Genomic DNA, 13,845 nt, shown 5'->3' on the forward strand with positions numbered 1-13,845 from the left:
CCAGAACTCAACCCAGAAACACTTCATTTAGTCCTCACCAGAACTCAACCCAGAAACACTTCATTTAGTCCTCACCAGAACTCAACCCAGAAACACTTCATTTAGTCCTCACCAGAACTCAACCCAGAAACACTTCATTTAATCCTCACAGAACTCAACCCAGAAACACTTCATTTCTCCTCACCAGAACTCAACCCAGAAACACTTCATTAGTCCTCACCAGAACTCAACCCAGAAACACTTCATTTGTCTCACCAGAACTCAACCCAGAAACACTTCATTTAGTCCTCCCCGAACTCAACCCAGAAACACTTCATTTAGTCCTCACCAGAACTCAACCCAGAAACACTTCATTTAGTCCTCACCAGAACTCAACCCAGAAACACTTCATTTAGTCCTCACCAGAACTCAACCCAGAAACACTTCACTTAGTCCTCACCAGAACTCAACCCAGAAACACTTCATTTAGTCCTCCCCAGAACTCAACCCAGAAACACTTCATTTAGTCCTCACCAGAACTCAACCCAGAAACACTTCATTTAGTCCTCACCAGAACTCAACCCAGAAACACTTCATTTAGTCCTCACCAGAACCAGGAGAGTTCACCACATCACTCCAGTTCTCAAAGATCTGCACTGGCTTCCTGTCACACACAGCCACTTCAAAATCATACGTTCAACATACAAGGCACTGGATGGATTGGGCCCAGAGGTGTGTCTTCAGGGTCAGGGTTACTCCTCATCTCCAGAGTCAGAACTACATTCACTGAGGCAGCTTTGACCTTATTTAAGACTAGAGCTGCCAAGGGGTCTATGATTTAGAGGTTCTAGTGTTAAGGGTCTCCATATCAGACTGAACCCTCCCCCCATCTGGTCCCCAGGCTCTGAGGTGTCTCCGGTCTGTCTCCCGGACGAGGACGAGGACCTAGACAGCAGCTGGTCCTGTGTCACCACCGGCTGGGGGGCCACCAAGGCTTCAGGTACCTTCAATCCTTAAGGCCCTGACACACCAAGCAGTCACCAGAGGACTCGCCGGCGTCGGCTGTTGCGTCGCGGTGTTCTCCTGCGTCTTGGCCATGTGTCGCACGGGAACACACCGCAAAGACTTCAGTGCATGAGTGGCAATAACTCTCCTTACCAGCAGGCGGCGGTAGTGTGTATTCGTCATTAAAAATAGGCAACAACCGGAAGACAGAGAAGAAGAACAGACTGCGTGATATAAACAACAACAAATGGCGTGTGCAAACTGCAGCCTGGTTATGATCCACTGCTGTCTGCCCGTCTTTGGTCCACAGCTACCCGAAGGGGCAAGTCTGCTGTCTGCCCGTCTTTGGTCCACAACTACCCGAAGGGGCAAGTCTGCTGTCTGCCCGTCTTTGGTCCACAACTACCCGAAGGGGCAAGTCTGCTGTCTGCCCGTCTTTGGTGCTCCACAACTACCCGAAGGGGCAAGTCTCCTGTACCGGGTGTACTGGGTTTGCAGAGAATCCACTTCTTCCTCAGCTCTTTCTCTGAAGCACACACATAAACGATGTAAGCATTGTGGCTAGTTAGCATGTCCAATTCATATCTATATGCAGTGCCAAACTGCACAGCTAGCAACAGCTAGCAACAAGATAACAACAAAACACAAGGTTGAAATAACAAATTACATTTCACGTTAACGCCACTGTACGCTGGCAAACAATACAAAGCCAACAGTATCTGCTAAAGAGCTCAATTGATGAAAAAGATAATCTTACCTGAGAAACCAAGTTGCGTTTCAATCTCTCGCCAGAGTCCGGTTTTCACTACTCGGTTCGAGTACCTTTTCTCTGTGATGTCGTACAGAGCTGGCCTCTCCTGGATCAAGGTCATGAGCAGGTCTTCGTTTCCGTCATTCCAGATCGCCATGATGAGATGAAAATGAATATCAGTCTGTGTGTGCCTTCTTAAATCGTTTGTTTACGTCCCTCACTTCCGTTTCGCTTCTCATGCACTGATTCGCTAGCTGAACAGCCAATCAGAGTGATTGCTTGGTCCGACTGCCAGACCCGATGCATGGCCGATTCAACATGTTGAATCGGCCATGCATCGGGACAGGCAGTCCAAATAAGGCATGTCACGGTCGACGGTGCGGGACACACCAAATTGAGTTTGGGCGACAGGACACGCTTCGTCTCCCGACTTACGAAAACAGCCGAAATCGGCCTGGTGTGTCAGGGCCTTTAAAGTCCCAAACAGGAAGTGTGAATATTATGTAATAGGGATGTCCCGATCACCTTTTTTTGCTCCGCTTCCGATTCCGATCATTTGATTTTGACAATCTGCCGATACCGATTTTTCCCGATCCGATCTTTATGCAATGCATTAAGAGAAACAAAAGGTAACAGATAACGGCTGGTCATCCAACGCGATGAATTCAGCTATCTTGGCTGTTGTGTGTTTGGCCTTTTCAATGTTCTGGGGCAGTTTCTCTTTCCTTTTAAAAGCCTCTGAAAGTGTCGGTTGTTTCAGTGTCGTTACCTGAGTGGCCGCTGTGTACTCGTCGTGTTGGTGTTTGTTTCTCAGGTGGCGTATTAGATTGGTCGTGTTGAACGTAGCTCTGTTCTTTCCACCACGCGGAACTTCCGCCTTGCAAACATTGCATCTGGCTGTTACACTGCCTTCGCTTTCAATTTTATAATACTTCCAAACTCCTGACATTTTTTCTGTCCCGACTCCCGAGTCACCAGCTGAACGTAGCCTCTCGCTAGCTGCTACTATTAGACACTGCGCCCACTCTGTTGCTTTGAGAGAAAGAAGCAACACATACATGTTGTGTGATTTTAAACCAAAACTAAGTCCTCAGGATGACTTTAAGACGTGAACATGGTCATTTTTGTTTTGTAACATTAAATAAATCCCGATCCCCGATTTTTTTTCTTCCGATCTTTTGAAAATCACGTGATCGGCTCCGATCCCCGATCACGTGATCAGATCGGGACATCTCTATTATGTAATGTATGGTAACATTATGTAATGTAAGATAACGTGTTACAGTTTAGGAAATGTTAAATTCGCCAGCCTGCTTTGATGTTAGAATAACTCCGCGTTTCTCAAAGTGTGGGGCGCGCCCCACTGGTGGAGCGCAGAGATGTGATAGGTGGGTCGCCAATGGACGCGATGAACGGGAGATTATTATTTAAAAAATACATTCTTTGGACCTCAGGCCGGAATCGAACCTGGGTCCTCGCGGGCGGTAGAGGACTGTTACAGCCGCAGACTCGCAACGGTGGTAGACTTTCACAGTACCGGCGCAGCGGCGCTGTGAAAGTCCACGGCCCGCCTGTGCCAGAGCCAGCGGCCCACCGGGAAAAGTGCCGAATCTCTCTCGAGAGAAGTTGTAAAAAAAAGAATAAATAAAGTAAGAAATGATTCCAGTGTGTACAGGACAGGAAACCAAACAGTTTAAAAGTGATTCATAAAATATGCATAAATAAAAAGAAAGAATGGTAACTAGGTAACATAAGAACAAACCATTAAATGATTTGTTATTGGTTGTGATCAAATTCTAAAGATGATTGGATTATTGAAAAGTATACGGCTCCCTTTCATCTGAGTGTTGAGAGCTGTATCCATACATTCATCTGGTGCTCAAAGTGCACCAGATTGATGCATGCCCCCGGAACCCCTAGAGGAGGTGAGGTCCCCCCTAGAGGAGGTGAGGTCCCCCTTGGAGGATGTGAGGACCCCCTAGAGGAGGTTAGGTCCCCCCTAGAGGAGGTTAGGTCCCCCCTAGAGGAGGTGAGGTCCCCCTTAGAGGAGGTGAGGACCCCCTTGGGAGGATGTGAGGACCCCCTAGAGGAGGTGAGGTCCCCCCTAGAGGAGGTGAGGTCCCCCTTAGAGGAGGTGAGGTCCCCCTTAGAGGAGGTGAGGACCCCCTTGGAGGATGTGAGGACCCCCTAGAGGAGGTGAGGTCCCCCTTAGAGGAGGTGAGGTCCCCCGTAGAGGAGGTGAGGTCCCCCCTAGAGGAGGTGAGGTCCCCCTTAGAGGAGGTGAGGACCCCCCTAGAGGAGGTGAGGTCCCCCCTAGAGGAGGTGAGGTCCCCCCTAGAGGAGGTGAGGACCACCTCCAAATAAAGCAGGTTAAAATAATGACATTGAATACATGTTCTTTTAGTAAACCCTGCAAAGGGGTCCCACAGACCCAAAGGGGTCCCACAGACCCAAACGGCACACAAAGGTTGAAGGTCAGCATATCATCGTGTTAAAATGTGCTAAACATCTACACTGCAAAAACAAAGAAAGAGGAGTAAAAGTAGCTCGACGGAGCTCTCACCCTAAAGACGGTTGGAGACCCCGGGTTTAGAACGATACATTTGACCATTGTAAGCTTGGCCTACCATTTGATTGGAGCGATGAGGAACAGGGGAGCTTGAAAAGGACCCCCTGTTCAAAGTGGGGAGTGACGGGACAAGTTTGAGAACCTCTGGAATAACTGAACGTGGTTTTCCCGCATTACACATTTTTAGTTTCTCTGATTTGATATTACGCAATCTCTTCAGACATGACCTTAAAGTCCCGACAGGAAGTGGTTTAACGATGTGTTTCCTGTGCAGCCCGACAGGAAGTGGTTTAACGATGTGTTTCCTGTGCAGCCCGACAGGAAGTGGTTTAACGATGTGTTTCCTGTGCAGCCCGACAGGAAGTGGTTTAACGATGTGTTTCCTGTGCAGCGGCGGTGGATCTGGAACGGCAGCACCAGGCCAGCCTGACTCTGGTGAACCTGACCTCCTGCCGGCAGCAGTGGGGGGGGGACCTCGTCACGGACTCTCATATCTGTGCCCATCCTGCCGGCTCCGCCTCCTGCATGGTAACCACCCCCCCAACACTAACCCATTCCCTCCTGTCCCCTGATCTGGACTATTAGAGTCTCTGTCCCTCCTGTCCCCTGATCTGGACTATTAGAGTCTCTGTCCCTCCTGTCCTCTGATCAGGACTAATAGTCTCTGTCCCTCCTGTCCCCTGATCAGGACTAATAGAGTCTCTGTCCCTCCTGTCCCCTGATCAGGACTAATAGAGTCTCTGTCCCTCCTGTCCCCTGATCAGGACTAATAGAGTCTCTGTCCCTCCTGTCCCCTGATCAGGACTAATAGAGTCTCTGTCCCTCCTGTCCCCTGATCAGGACTAATAGAGTCTCTGTCCCTCCTGTCCCCTGATCAGGACTAATAGAGTCTCTGTCCCTCCTGTCCTCTGTCCCTCCTGTCCTCTGATCAGGACTAATAGAGTCTCTGTCCCTCCTGTCCTCTGATCAGGACTAATAGAGTCTCTGTCCCTCCTGTCCTCTGATCAGGACTAATAGAGTCTCTGTCCCTCCTGTCCCCTGATCAGGACTAATAGAGTCTCTGTCCCTCCTGTCCCCTGATCAGGACTAATAGAGTCTCTGTCCCTCCTGTCCTCTGATCAGGACTAATAGAGTCTCTGTCCCTCCTGTCCCCTGATCAGGACTAATAGAGTCTCTGTCCCTCCTGTCCTCTGTCCCTCCTGTCCTCTGATCAGGACTAATAGAGTCTCTGTCCCTCCTGTCCTCTGTCCCTCCTGTCCCCTGATCAGGACTAATAGAGTCTCTGTCCCTCCTGTCCTCTGTCCCTCCTGTCCCCTGATCAGGACTAATAGAGTCTCTGTCCCTCCTGTCCTCTGATCAGGACTAATAGAGTCTCTGTCCCTCCTGTCCTCTGATCAGGACTAATAGAGTCTCTGTCCCCTGATCAGGACTAATAGAGTCTCTGTCCCCTGATCAGGACTAATAGAGTCTCTGTCCCTCCTGTCCCCTGATCAGGACTAATAGAGTCTCTGTCCCTCCTGTCCCCTGATCAGGACTAATAGAGTCTCTGTCCCTCCTGTCCTCTGATCAGGACTAATAGAGTCTCTGTCCCCTGATCAGGACTAATAGTCTCTGTCCCTTCTGTCCTCTGATCAGGACTAATAGAGTCTCTGTCCCTCCTGTCCCCTGATCAGGACTAATAGAGTCTCTGTCCCTCCTGTCCTCTGATCAGGACTAACAGAGTCTCTGTCCCTCCTGTCCTCTGATCAGGACTAATAGAGTCTCTGTCCCCTGATCAGGACTAATAGTCTCTGTCCCTCCTGTCCTCTGATCAGGACTAATAGAGTCTCTGTCCCTCCTGTCCCCTTATCAGGACTAATAGAGTCTCTGTCCCTCCTGTCCTCTGATCAGGACTAATAGAGTCTCTGTCCCTCCTGTCCCCTGATCAGGACTAATAGAGTCTCTGTCCCTCCTGTCCCCTGATCAGGACTAATAGAGTCTCTGTCCCTCCTGTCCTCTGATCAGGACTAATAGAGTCTCTGTCCCTCCTGTCCTCTGATCAGGACTAATAGAGTCTCTGTCCCTCCTGTCCTCTGATCAGGACTAATAGAGTCTCTGTCCCTCCTGTCCTCTGATCAGGACTAATAGAGTCTCTGTCCCTCCTGTCCCCTGATCAGGACTAATAGAGTCTCTGTCCCTCCTGTCCCCTGATCAGGACTAATAGAGTCTCTGTCCCTCCTGTCCTCTGTCCCTCTAACAGATTTGTGTCCGCAGGGCGACCGTGGGGCGCCGCTGTTCTGCCGGAAGCGAGGCGCCTACTTCCTGTTTGGCGTGTTGACGTGGGGCAGCCGGCGCTGCGACGCAGAGCGACCCGCCATCTTCTCCAGGATCACAGACTACCATCCCTGGATCTCTGAGGTCACCCAGGACCTCTGAGGTCACCCAGGACGACCTCTGAGGTCACCCAGGACGACCTCTGAGGTCACCCAGGACGACCTCTGAGGTCACCCAGGACGACCTCTGAGGTCACCCAGGACGACCTCTGAGTAATGACGGAAATAAAAATACTTTCACCGTAGCGCCGACTCCGAGTTTATTCACGTGACCTGGGGGAAATGTGTTGTGATAATAAAACAGTTTGATAAGGTTGTCCCCTTATCAAGAAATTCTAAATGTTATATAACATTTATTTTTGATTAGGGGGCAACCTTATCAAACATTTAACATGTTATCATCGTAATGTGACATAAGATAATGTAACGTATGGTAACAGGGTAATGTAAGATGAGGTTATGTAACGTAAGGTAACAGGGTAATGTAAGATGAGGTTATGTAACGTAAGGTAACAGGGTAATGTAAGATGAGGTTATGTAACGTATGGTAACAGGGTAATGTAAGATGAGGTTATGTAACGTAAGGTAACAGGGTAATGTAAGATGAGGTTATGTAACGTATGGTAACAGGGTAATGTAAGATGAGGTTATGTAACGTAAGATGAGGTTATGTAACGTATGGTAACAGGGTAATGTAAGATGAGGTTATGTAACGTAAGGTAACAGGGTAATGTAAGATGAGGTTATGTAACAGGGTAATGTAAGATGAGGTTATGTAACGTATGGTAACAGGGTAATGTAAGATGAGGTTATGTAACGTAAGGTAACAGGGTAATGTAAGATGAGGTTATGTAACGTAAGGTAACAGGGTAATGTAAGATGAGGTTATGTAACGTAAGGTAACAGGGTAATGTAAGATGAGGTTATGTAACGTAAGGTAACAGGGTAATGTAAGAATGAGGTTAATGTAACGTAGTGTAACAGGGTAATGTAAGATGAGGTCTGTAGTGTAACGTCAGCGGTAACAGGGGAAATGTAAGATTAGGTTATGTAACGTAAGGTAACAGGGTAATGTAAGGATGAGGTTATGTAAACGTATGGTAACAGGGTAATGCTAAGATGAGGGTTGAATGTCAACGTAAGGTATTGGTGCCAGGGTAATGGAAGATGAGGTTAATGTAACGTAACGGTAACAGGGTAATGTACAGATGAGGTTATCGTAACGTAAGCGTAACAGGGTAAAAAAATGTAAGATGAGGTTATGTAACGGTAGGTTAACAGGGTAATGTGTTAAGATGTAGGTTATGTAACGTAAGGTAACAGTGGTAATGTAAGATGAGGTTATGTAGACGTAAGGTAACAGGGTAATGTAAAGATGGAGGTTATGTAACGTAAGGTAACAGGTAATGTAGATGAGGTTATGTAACGTAGGTACAGGGTAAGTAGATGAGGTTATGTTAACTGTAAGGTAACAGGGTAATGTAAGATGAGGTTATGTAACGTAAGAGTAACAGGGTAATGTAAGATGAGGTTATTAACGTAAGGTAACAGGGTAATGTAAGATGAGGTTATGTAACGTAAGGTAACAGGGTAATGTAAGATGAGGGTTATTAACAGTAAGGTACAGGGTAATGTAAGATGAGGTTATGTAACGTAAGGTAACAGGGTAATGTAAGATGAGGTTATGTAACGTAAGGTAACAGGGTAATGTAAGATGAGGTTATGTAACGTAAGGTAACAGGGTAATGTAAGATGAGGTTATGTAACGTAAGGTAACAGGGTAATGTAAGATGAGGTTATGTAACGTAGGTACAGGTAATGTAAGATGAGGTTATGTAACGTAAGGTAACAGGGGTAATTGTAAGATGAGGTAGGTATGTAACGTAAGGGTAACAGGGTAATGTAAGATTGAGGTTATGTAACGTAAGGTAACAGGTAATGTAAGATGAGGTTATGTAACGTAGGTACCAGGGTAATGTAAGATGAGGTTTGTAACGTATGGTAACAGGTAATGTAGATGAGGTTATGTAACGTAAGGTAACAGGTAATGTAAGATGAGTTTATGTAACGTAAGGTAACAGGGTAATGTAAGATGAGGTTATTAACGTAAGGTAACAGGGTAATGTAAGATGAGGTTATGTAACGTAAGGTAACAGGGTAATGTAAGATGAGGTTATGTACGTAAGGTAACAGGGTAAGTGTAAGATGAGGTTATGTAACGTAAGGTAACAGGGTAATGTAAGATGAGGTTATGTAACGTATGGTAACAGGGTAATGTAAGATGAGGTTGTATGTAACGTAAGGGTAACAGGGTAATGTAAGATGAGGTTATGTAACGTAAGGTAACAGGGTAATGTAAGATGAGGTTATGTAACGTAAGGTAAACGGGTAATGTAAGATGAGGTTATGTAACGTAAGGTAACAGGGTAATGTAAGATGAGGTTATTAACGTATGGTAACAGGGTAATGTAAGATGAGGTTTATGTAACGTAGGTAACAGGGTATGTAAGATGAGGTTATGTAACGTAAGGTACAGGGTAATGTAAGATGAGGTTATGTAACGTAAGGTAACAGGGTAATGTAAGATGAGGTTATGTAACGTAAGGTAACAGGGTAATGTAAGATGAGGTTATGTAACGTAAGGTAACAGGGTAATGTAAGATGAGGTTATGTAACGTATGGTAACAGGGTAATGTAAGATGAGGTTATGTAACGTAAGGTAACAGGGTAATGTAAGATGAGGTTATGTAACGTAAGGTAACAGGGTAATGTAAGATGAGGTTATGTAACGTAAGGTAACAGGGTAATGTAAGATGAGGTTATGTAACGTAAGGTAACAGGGTAATGTAAGATGAGGTTATGTAACGTAAGGTAACAGGGTAATGTAAGATGAGGTTATGTAACGTAAGGTATGGTAACTTAACGTTTTACAGTGTAGGAAATGCTTATTTCTCCAGCTGCTGTCTCGTGAAGTTAAAACTGAATGTAGTTTTCACGTATTACACATTCGCGGTATGTCATCTCTTCAGACATCAGGTGAATTAGTGTTACAGAGAAATGAGGAAAAGCAACACAAACAAACATTTTCAACATATTTTAATGAGCATTTGACTTCAGGTCTGATTCTGCAAGTCTCTCCCGTGAGGCAGGACACAGAGAAGAAACCTCTTCAGGTAGTTCTTTATAACCTCGCTGAATCTGATGGGCACTTGAACGCATCACAGCTCCACCAGATGAAATATTAAATCACCCCTGCAGCGGGTCGTAGGAAACCCCGTTCTCCACTTCCTGTTGGTCCTCCTGCAGACAGACAGTTATATTTATTAATGAGCTTCACTTGGAATCACTCGGGAGACGACCCTCTCTACGGGGGGGGGGGGGTCTCTGTATGAAACTCACATTGCTGCTCTCTGCTGGTTTGGACTCTGCTGGTTCTGGAGCCGCTTCATAACCCGGGTTACAGATGCTGCGACCGCCCACCGCCGGTCCTTCCTCTTCCTCCTCCCCTTCGTCCTGATGGAGACACCGTCAGCACGTCACATATACGATAATACTTTGATGTTCAAGTCTGCAATGCTCCTTGCATCACAGCAGCTCCATGTGTAACATCAATCTCACGGCGTGTCGTGTTATAGTCACGACACGTCATCTGTTGACACGTCGTGTCACACAGAACGATTTGAAAAGCAATGTATTTCTATTGGTAGTGTGTTTCGTGCCTGCGTCTTTCTGTCCGGTCGGGTCGTGGAAGACCGGAAGCTGTGTGGTTCATAAAAACATGTTCTTACTCAATATCAAGATTATTGTTTTTATTTTCAATCGTATAATGTCGTTAGGCACGAAACATATTACCAATAGAAATACATTGCTTTTCAAATCGTTCTGTGTGACACGGAACAAATGGGGAAATGGTGAACACGAATCAATAGATTGACGACAACACGAAATGCCGTGAGACTGGGTTGCATCAACAGACAAACATCCAGACACATGAGAAACAACATGTAACATGACAGCAGAGGCCTGCACCACGAAGCCGGATGTTCTCTTAGCTTCAGGGAGAACTCCGGCTGTCCGGTCCTACGACGCTGGTTCTCTTTTTAGCGGGCTAGATAACTTACTCTGAGCGGCAACTGTGCGGAGTTCTTCGTCTTCTTTGCTTTAATGGCGGATCGCTTCCACTTGGAGCATATCGCCACCTACTGTTGATGTAATGTATAAACTGCCCATATTGTTCATGTAGAACAGTGTTCACGTAAGCCTGCACATTGATTTGATTGTTCATGGAATGTAACCGTTTCAATGAGGATACATCTACTCTAGGTGGAGGTAGAAGCCATGGTGGAACAGCTGATCACAGTGCGTGAGTTTAAAGCGATCAAGTCATATTACAGGAGAAAGGAAATACAGAAAAGCTGCCGTCGCAGGAAAGACGGCCGGCAACAATCAGCGACTGTGTGAACGTGAACATGAATAGAATATCAGCTCCATCTTCAGAGCAATCTGACTATTATAACATTAGTGTTAAGAAAGCTTACTGAAATATCTGCCACAACATAAGTAACCGGATCAGAGTCACATTAAGTACAGTCCATATCACTTCATAATGTATCATCTCCTGATCTGAGTCAGCTGAGCCGTATCTGGCCGTGCAACACTCACAGCGTCACAGACTGGATGCAGAAGCATTATTTGAAGCAACACATTAAGTTGAGGAAACACTGGAGTCAAATGTAATGAAAGTCAGATGGTGTCTTAGACGGCAGTGATATCATAAAGCTGTTAATGTACGCATTCAAACACTTGTTCTGTTCCCAGCTGTGTTCACCTTGCAGGTGCAGCTCTGTGGCTTTGATCCTGGATCAAGTGTTTAAGTCATGGATGTTTCAACTTTAACTTCTTCATATGTTTAATATTAATATTATAATAATATTAATATTAATATTATAGACTTTTCATTCAGGAAGTATGACGCTGCGCTGTCAGTGCGCTTCTCCATGTCTGTGATTGGTCGAATGCTCCAGATACCACCCCTCTCATGTGAACGCCTAACTAGATAGGACACGGCTGGCTTGAGCGATCCACTTGATAACCTGCGTCGTAGGACCGCTTAGCGAGAGCGCGTATGTTTTGGATTAGGCCAACCGGCTAACTCAAACACATCCAGGTTAGGTTGAACCTGGATGCTTCAGGCTGACTGGAGCACAGAGGATGCTTCAGGCTGTCTGGAGCACAGAGGATGCTTCAGGCTGTCTGGAGCACAGAGGATGCTTCAGGCTGACTGGAGCACAGAGGATGCTTCAGGCTGTCTGGAGCACAGAGGATGCTTCAGGCTGTCTGGAGCACAGAGGATGCTTCAGACTGACTGGAGCACAGAGGATGCTTCAGGCTCTCTGGAGCACAGAGGATGCTTCAGGCTGGAGCACAGAGGATGCTTCAGGCTGACTGGAGCACAGAGGATGCTTCAGGCTGTCTGGAGCACAGAGGATGCTTCAGGCTGACTGGAGCACAGAGGATGCTTCAGGCTGTCTGGAGCACAGAGGATGCTTCAGGCTGACTGGAGCACAGAGGATGCTTCAGGCTGTCTGGAGCACAGAGGATGCTTCAGGCTGACTGGAGCACAGAGGATGCTTCAGGCTGTCTGGAGCACAGAGGATGCTTCAGGCTCTCTGGAGCACAGAGGATGCTTCAGGCTGACTGGAGCACAGAGGATGCTTCAGGCTGACTGGAGCACAGAGGATGCTTCAGGCTGTCTGGAGCACAGAGGATGCTTCAGGCTGACTGGAGCACAGAGGATGCTTCAGGCTGACTGGAGCACAGAGGATGCTTCAGGCTGTCTGGAGCATAGAGGATGCTTCAGGCTGACTGGAGCACAGAGGATGCTTCAGGCTGTCTGGAGCACAGAGGATGCTTCAGGCTGACTGGAGCACAGAGGATGCTTCAGGCTGTCTGGAGCACAGAGGATGCTTCAGGCTGTCTGGAGCACAGAGGATGCTTCAGGCTGTCTGGAGCACAGAGGATGCTTCAGGCTGTCTGGAGCACAGAGGATGCTTCAGGCTGTCTGGAGCACAGAGGATGCTTCAGGCTGTCCTGGAGCACAGAGGATGCTTCAGGCTGACTGGAGCACAGAGGATGCTTCAGGCTGTCTGGAGCACAGAGGATGCTTCAGGCTGTCTGGAGCACAGAGGATGCTTCAGGCTGGCTGGAGCACAGAGGATGCTTCAGGCTGTCTGGAGCACAGAGGATGCTTCAGGCTGGAGCACAGAGGATGCTTCAGGCTGTCTGGAGCACAGAGGATGCTTCAGGCTGTCTGGAGCACAGAGGATGCTTCAGGCTGTCTGGAGCACAGAGGATGCTTCAGGCTGTCTGGAGCACAGAGGATGCTTCAGGCTGTCTGGAGCACAGAGGATGCTTCAGGCTGGAGCACAGAGGATGCTTCAGGCTGTCTGGAGCACAGAGGATGCTTCAGGCTGTCTGGAGCACAGAGGATGCTTCAGGCTGGAGCACAGAGGATGCTTCAGGCTGTCTGGAGCACAGAGGATGCTTCAGGCTGGAGCACAGAGGATGCTTCAGGCTTCAGTATTAACAGCAGGTTTCTGACCTTGAAGTAGTGGAAGTGGAACGGCTTGGCGTTGTGTTTGTAGAAGTGGAATCCCACGAAGAGCACGGCCAGCACCAGGACCACCAGCAACACCACGCCCAGCCCCACCCCCGCCTGGTGGGCCACCGCGATCTGCAAGGACACACGCTCATATATAAATACTGTGTATGAGTGTCCTCCTCCAACCTGAGAGTAGCATGCTAACAAAGGTATCAACTGTAGCTGTGAACAGGATGTGTGATTACCTAGAAGAGCATCAGGACTGTTTGAGGCAGATGATAGCTATGTGATTAACATGATGATTCAGCCTCTATGGAGAGAGACATCAAGCATGCTCATTTCTGACGTGGAGCTAATCTGAAGTAAACATTGAATACTGCTTTCTACTCCTCCATCTTGTGACTGTGTAACTCTCTCTCTTGATATCAGCATGTGAAGGACACTGTTCAGGAACTAGTAGATGCTCTGTATGTGATGACTCCTTGGATCAGGGACTAGTTGATGCTCTGTATGTGATGACTCCTTGGATCAGGAACTAGCTGATGCTCTGTATGTGATGACTCCTTCTGGAGAGGATCACAGATACATGGATCCTGAGACTGAAGCTCAAGACGGGGACCAGGGAGAG

At 47.3% G+C, this 13,845-nt stretch overlaps 1 long non-coding RNA gene across 1 annotated transcript; it reads left to right on the top strand.

The window, feature by feature from the left end:
- The first annotated feature begins 301 nt into the window (after positions 1-301).
- Positions 302-6,852, top strand: LOC117554691. The gene is made up of 3 exons (XR_004570306.1): positions 302-979; positions 4,696-4,832; positions 6,558-6,852. It is a non-coding gene; the product is annotated as an uncharacterized LOC117554691 (long non-coding RNA).
- Positions 6,853-13,845: the final 6,993 nt, after the last annotated feature.

The sequence above is a fragment of the Gymnodraco acuticeps genome, unplaced genomic scaffold (assembly GCF_902827175.1).
Source record: "Gymnodraco acuticeps unplaced genomic scaffold, fGymAcu1.1, whole genome shotgun sequence".
Lineage (NCBI taxonomy): Eukaryota > Metazoa > Chordata > Actinopteri > Perciformes > Bathydraconidae > Gymnodraco > Gymnodraco acuticeps.